At 34.7% G+C, this 7675-nt stretch overlaps 1 pseudogene; it reads left to right on the forward strand.

Annotated features, from left to right (window-relative positions):
• The first annotated feature begins 6656 nt into the window (after positions 1-6656).
• On the forward strand, positions 6657-7209 carry LOC124887269 (annotated as a pseudogene).
• Positions 7210-7675: the final 466 nt, after the last annotated feature.

Raw genomic sequence — 7675 nt, forward strand, 5'->3', positions numbered from 1 at the left:
ACCAAATAAGATAATTGTGGTCCATCCTGTAACCCCAGTGGGAAGGTTGTCAGTACCGTACCACGGGTAAAGACAACTTAAGAGTTAACCTCATCTGGAAGGTACTCTGAATGCCCCAAAAATAGGTCCCGAAGCATCACACTGTGCTTGAGGCTATGAGTAGCCCCAAGCTAACCCTTTGAGCCACTTTCATTCAGTTCAACACAAATCAATGGGGTTTCCATAAATAACCTCAAATATCAACAGAGTAATCATCATCCAAGAATAAAAGAATTTCAGAAAGATAACAAAATACAACTTATTAGTCAACTCCCAATATCTATACTAATCTGACAAGCCTCTAAGAAAATCAATAAAACCAGCGAGCCATTGAGACATGCCCCAACTGACTCATACTTAGTTATCAAATGTAAATAATTCCGTGAAACCAACATCAGACATCACGTCCTCGGAACATGAGGACTCACCACAACAGAGGATGTAGAACAGCATGCTCGAAGAATCATTGTCGAACCTGGAACTGAGCACCTGAACCTACAATCGGAGAAAATACAGCCCACATCCGAAGATGTGGGTCAGTACCACGGAAAGGAACCGAGTATATGGGGGTGTATGCAGTTGTATAAACATCATCATCATAAATATTTATAAGAAATATGCAGTTGTATGAAAGACTCATATAGCCCGAAGAAAATCATCATAATCATGAGAGGATGAAATAAGTATAATAACACATGTGAGTCATCATATAATTTGTCAATCACTTTCAGTTCATCAAGAATATCAATTCTCATAATGTAAATATCATTTAAGTCTTTCGAAAGAATAACTTTCACAATTCCACTTTCAAATCACTTCACCGTTCACCATAGACACAAGGAAACACACACACTAGGAGATCTATAACCGACATAAACCATGTGAGCTACATGGAGTCCAACGTACAACCCACGTTGGGGAGAGCCGTCCTATCCTTTCCATCGGAGTAGGACTATCGATATCAAATCCACATAAACTAGTGATGACTAAATAAATCAGCCTTAGGCTCACTCCTACGGGAGCACATAATTGTAGGGAAGTAAGGTCACTTTATACCTCCCACTCGGTGCTAAAGATTTCTCCCGGACTTAGCTAAGATCATTTCAAAGACAATCCACAATAAAATAATTTTAGTAATATATAAATATACATCGGGAGCCATCATGCTTCCCATCTATCAAAATCAACCACGTTGTGGATTTCTTTCACACTCGAGTTAAAAACAACTCCATTAAGACCAAAAGGTCAAATCATTCAAAATATCTCAAATATGCAACATCAACGTGCTTATGACACACACTTTCTAAAATAAAACATAATTTCCAATGGGGATTCACGACCCAAATATCAAAATCATGATAAATATCGTTCAAGATTCATGCTTTATATCACCACACATGTAAATTCATCTTTCAAAATCATAAACATCAAGATTTCATAATAATCATCATAAGATATAGGTTCATGCTTCAAATTCATAAAAATCAAATAAAAACCATGCCTTTGTAAAGAAAATTACTTTTAGGAACAAAAACGAAAGAGAGTTCTTGTTGAAAAACCCCACATACCTTGAATGATGAACTTTAGATCGATACTCATTTTTGAGATGTTAATCGTGCCTTTGAATGATGGTTCTTATAGTTCTTGAACTAGGAACTTGGAATCTTGAATAAATTTGCAGAATTAATGGTGAACTTTGAAGGTTCTTGAAGTTGGATGTAGGAGCTTAGGGTTTTATTTTTGAGGGAATTTGATGAAATATAACATATAATGCTTCAAATAGGCCTTAATATAGGGTTAGGATGGATTTTGGGTAAGGAGGAATGACCAAAACACCCCTAAAAATTAAATAATTCTTGAATCTGTCCTTTCGTGGACTGTTTTGATAGTCTGAAGTAGATCAACCATAACGTTTTACTTCGATATCCAAATTGGATGAAACCAATTTCATTAGAAAGAAGACTCTCATATCTTTCCGTTGATATATAGTATCTCACACAGATCATTGTGTACAAGGAGTTATGATTGTTTGAATTTGACCCAAAAATTCACTTTTGATAGGCTGAAGTAGATCGATAATAACGTTTTACTCCGACAGAAAAATCAGATGAAACCAATTTCATCGGAAAGAGGACTCGTAGATCTTTCCATTGATATATAGTAGATCACCCAGATTATTATGTACAAGGAGTTATGATCGTTTAAATTTGGAGCAAAAATACGCCAGGCCTCGGTACTTTTTCCTGCACGTTTTACTGTTCACTACTATTCACGGTTCGATCGGAATGTTCATAACTCGTCGCTCGGGTGTCCGTTTTGGATGATCCACATATCATTGGAAATATTATTCAATACTCTACGCAATTATGGATCATAATCTAAGACATTCTACACGAAAAATTTATAGTTCATTCTAGAAGATAGAACCCAACATGTTTACGCACAAAATTTCAACGAAAAATTTCCCAGGGTATTACATACTCTAATGAGAATGGTGGTACCCTCAAATGGTAGGTTAAAACACCTCATTAACCCTCAACTAGCTAGTTGATGTCTCAACCTATGCTGGCTACGTAGTTCTGAAATACAAGGACTGTTTCTAAGAATCACACCCTCTACTGGCAGGTGAGTACCCATCCTTGGGTTTACTTGGTTTTTAATCCTACTCCCAACTGAAGACACTGAACTGATTACTAAACTATACTAGGTTTGACTGAACTATTACTGATCATTTGGACTGACTGAACTGGACTGAGTTTATTTAATTTTGTAATTAATTGAGTACCATTGTTCATGACATCACTGAGACTATTTTATAACTACTGTAGCTCTAGGAAGACAACTATATTTTTGGGTATTGAATACCCACAATACTCGATAGCATGAAAGTAAAGCATAACATGATTTTGAAAAGTATAACAATGTCCACTTGTTCATATTTCATTAATAGAGACATGTTATCAAACACTTGTAGGGCAGAAGCTTATACATATGCTACGATGTCATGATTTCACCATTTAATTTACATGGACATTCTACCAAACACTTGAGAAGCACAACTTAATGCATATAATCATGCACAACATATAAACATTGTAACTAGAATACCCAAACTTTCTAATTTGAAGATTATAACATGGGAATTACACAATTCAATATACAAGCTATTTCAATTTTATGGAGTCTACAATTAATCATGGATTGAAACTCAATTAATGTCTTGAACATGAATACAATCCAATTTCAAGCATGTAAATCATGAATCAATAATATTGAGGTTTTAAAAATTGATTTTTGGACACTATGAGTAGAACGAAGTCATAGATGAACACCTAGTATACCTGGGTATTTTAATTTTTTAAGCTCTTGGTGATTTTCCAGAGGATTGCTCTTGATTTCTTGAAGCCAGGATTTTTGCCTTTTGGGAGAGGATGATTTAATTTGTGGAAAATTGGGTGAACAATGATGTAACTAGGTTAATTAGGGTTAAATTACGTGTTAAAGGATGATTTGGGTCATGGAAAATACCAAATTACCCCTAGAAAGTGCATAAAATTCATCATTAATAACCCGATTTTGGGCTTCACCGTTACGCAGTGACATCGCGGTAAGCCACTGGTTCTTGGCTGGAAACTATGTTACAAGGACAAATGCAAAACTAACCTTTGGCGCAATGCACCATGATCACGGAGGCTCACTGAAATTGACAATTCTGAAACATGGTCGTGGCGCGACGCGCCGTTATCGCGGTGCTTCACTGGAAAATGCCAATTGAGAACTAGCACTGATATGCAATACGGGCTTATGGTGTTGGCTTACTGGATTTTCACAATTGCTATTTGGCATGTCTCCGCGATGTGGTGATGTGCCATTTGGCACACTATTTTTACAAAAACGGCTCTAACTCTTCTCCCAGGTATTGGATTTGGTCGAATTTTATATCATTAGAAAGCTGACTGAATTTCCTACACATTGGTAAGCTCTAAACTGAAAAATACGTGGTATTTTAAAAAAAATTATATATGAATACTCATGTACTTAGAGTAAAATTAAGCTAGTAAAATATGGGGTATTACAACTGTTTTATCTAATTCTAGTCTCAGTGATGTATTAAGTGATTTAGGATTTTTGCCATCAATTTGGGGAACTCAAAGTCTTGGGAACACTCACCTTAGGAAAGTTTATTTTTTGTAGATGTAGGAATTAGAAGTTTATAATTCCTAGTTTACAAGAGTCTTGTAATTTGTTGATTGTTGAGGCTCAAGTGATTTAGTGTAGTTGGGGTTAAATCTTTTAGAGGTACAAGTTATGGGTTTTTACACCTCTTTGAGTTGGGTGTTTTCCATAGGAAAAATTATAGTGTTATTTACTTACCTTTTAACTGGATTGAAACACGTTAGTCAACCTGTTTAATCAATAGGTAACAGCTAGGCTAAAATAAGTTAATTAGTAGGGTACTTACTTAATAGTTCTTCATGTTTTGCTTGTTTTATTCTCGATCTTGGTATACTGAAGATCTATGTCGGAAAGTTATTTTTTTGAATAATCATTTATTATTTCAATTATAACATTCTACTTGGCAAGCTTTAGACCTCAATATGTAAAGTACTACCAACATCGATGTATTTAATACCACAAGATCTAATAGTACTTTTTTATCTCCAAAAATTCATGTGCAGTCAAACTAAGACACTTACATTGAATTGGCGGTAGTATTTAATTTGTGTCAACATATTTTGGTAAGTTCTTTTAATAGACAGAATTTACATTCAATATTCACTCTTTTAATGGAGGTAATGACTTCCTTTACTACATTAAATGTTAAGGACATGCATGCAACAAACTTTGTTCATGATAAAAAACGTGCTTAAGATATATGGTTCTGATTGTTGGTTTAATATTGAAAGTAAAATGATGCTAAAATTTCTTTCAGGTAAACTATGACGAGTTTGGGACCAAGGAAACTAGAGTTTACACGTGGAAATAAGGGAGAGGCAGCGGTGGTGAGCTGAAGAATATGCTTTGTTGGGGCATATCTTAAGACAATATGGACCAAATCAATGGCACCATGTACCTATTGGATATTGTTTTTAGTTACTGCACTAGTTTTTAGCAAAATAAGTTATTTAATTTAGGATAAATTTTAATACTGAATTTAAGCTAGGTTGTTTGATTTGTTGAGACATTCTAATAAGTTTCAATTTTGCATATTACAGATTTTTCTATTGTTAGGTAGCTATTTAAAGCCCATCTGTGCACACGAAAATCACTGATGACTATTGAAAGCCATTTAAATCCAAAGAGAGTAATTTTAATCCCTCTTTGCTTCCCCATCTTATTTTTTTTAAAAAAAATCAACAGTGGAATCAAGAGCTCCATTGATCTTACTGGATCTGTGAGTTCTTCGAAAGAGATACCATACCATTTTTAACCCGTAAGGGCTACTTTTTTAACCTGTAAATGCTACCTATTTTAACCCGTCTGGATCATTTTAAATAGTGCATATTTTCAATGCATAGGGCTATTTTCAACCAAAAAGATGTCAAGCGACAGTCATTGCATGCCCCAAAAATTTTCATCGACGAAAACTACCAGATTTTTTCTGTGAAAATAAAATCATATCGTCAAGCCTAAGATTTGTGGGAAGTTGTAGTGGAAGATACACCATTAGAACCACTCCATACAAATCATACCCTTCCTCAGATTAAATCTCATTCAAATTAAAAGATCAAAAAATTCAAAGCCAATACTGCAATTGAAAATTCAGTTGCAGATCAATTTTTTCTAAAATCATTTCTTGAGAGACAACAAATGAAATTTGGGAAAAACTGAAAAAGGAATATAAAGGAAGTGGTCGAGTCAGACAAATGCAAATTTTTAATTTGAAAAGAAATTTTGAATCTCTTAGGATGTAAGGAGATGAAACTATTGCAAAGTATTTTGACAACATTTCTTTGACTGTTAACAAAATTAGGTTGCTTGGAGAGAATTTCAAAGATGGCAGAATAGTAGAAAATATTCTTTTAAAATTCTGGAGAGATTCGAGCCTGAAATGTCATCTCTAGAAGAGTCTAAAGACCTCTCTACTATCAGTGTTGAAGAACTAATAAGTGCTCTTCAAGCACAAGAGCAAAGAAAAACCTTCAGACAAGACAATGTTACTAAGACTGACTTTTATGCATAAACTAAAAAAGGAAAAGTTAATTAACTTCTTTGCAGACACAACAAAAAGAAAACACAGTTGGAGAATTTTTGTAGGTGGAGACCAGATGCAATCTGTGGAAATTACCAATAAGCAGGTCATGTTACAAAAGTGTACAAGCTTAAAAACAATCTTCATGCACATTTTGCGAAAGCAGAAATTGAGGAGGAGCACCTTTTTAAAATTGCACTAACTAAAGCAAAGGAGGAGTGTTGGAAATTGTTTTTAGTTACGGCACTAATTTTTAGCGATAAGTTGTTTAATTTAGGATGAATTTGAATTTTGAATTTAAGTCAGTTGTTTGATTTGTTGAGGCATTTTAATTAGTTTGAAATTTGAATGTCGTTGATTTTTCTATTGGAAGGTGTCTATTTAAAGTCCATCTATGAAGAATAAAGTCATTGCTTGATTACTTATGGCTACATCTAATAGAGGTTTCCTCCACTCCGATGCACTAACTCCTACGGCACTGGCTCTTCTTCCTCCATGGCTTTCTAATTCTACGGCTCCTTCAACTACATGTCCAATCGTTATCTCCATCAGTTACTTTAAGTCTCTCTCCATCAAAAGTGCTACCTAATCCTACGCCTGGCATTCCATGGCTACAGACAAACAGAGGAGCTGAAAATTTGCCCCTTATCTTGACCAGTTCTCAACAACATGGGCTGTCCCTTCTTGTGGAAAACATACATTTATTACTGAACTTGCAGAATGTTATAAGGAACTTGCCATGTTAGGGAGAAGATGCACGAAATTGAAGCAAAAATGAAAGCTTTGAAAGAAGAGCAGAATTAAACTTTACACAGGACTGAAGCAGAATACAACTAGAAACAAGCAGACAGAAATTGGCCAAGCAACAGGTGTCCAAACACCTACACCTTGCTAAGTTTTTTGAGCAGATGGGATGCCAATCAAGACATGCAGAACATAATGGTGTCCGCTAAAGCAAAGCCAAGAATTCCTGTGTGTCCTGGCCTCCTATGACGGTTATTTCAAATTGCTGCGACTTTTCTTACTGTTAACTTTATGTTTGAATGGCACCTTCTATTTGGTTTACTATGTTTTCTTTTACTTCATGATAATTTTATAATAGCCTGCAACTTGTATTTTTTGAATCTGCAAAGGATTTGATGCACCTTTGTGACAATATATTGTGCCTATATCGTTCTTGTGTTGTTTCGCAAAATAAGAGAAATACAGGAGAAAAACAGAAAAGTAGGAACTTATATCTGAATCCAATGCTAGCATATTGAATAAGTTCTGAGTGGATTTTCTATAGTTCTTGTTAAAGTAGTTGTCTTAATAGTTTGAATAAGTCGTTGATGGATATTCTAATTTAGGTTTTAATTATTGTATGTGCATTAAACTTATCTCGATTTTTCTTTATAACCATGGCGTTCAGGTTAACTTGCAAACAATTATATTTATCCCACG

This window comes from Capsicum annuum, chromosome 9 (genome assembly GCF_002878395.1).
Source record: "Capsicum annuum cultivar UCD-10X-F1 chromosome 9, UCD10Xv1.1, whole genome shotgun sequence".
NCBI classification, from domain to species: Eukaryota; Viridiplantae; Streptophyta; class Magnoliopsida; order Solanales; family Solanaceae; genus Capsicum; species Capsicum annuum.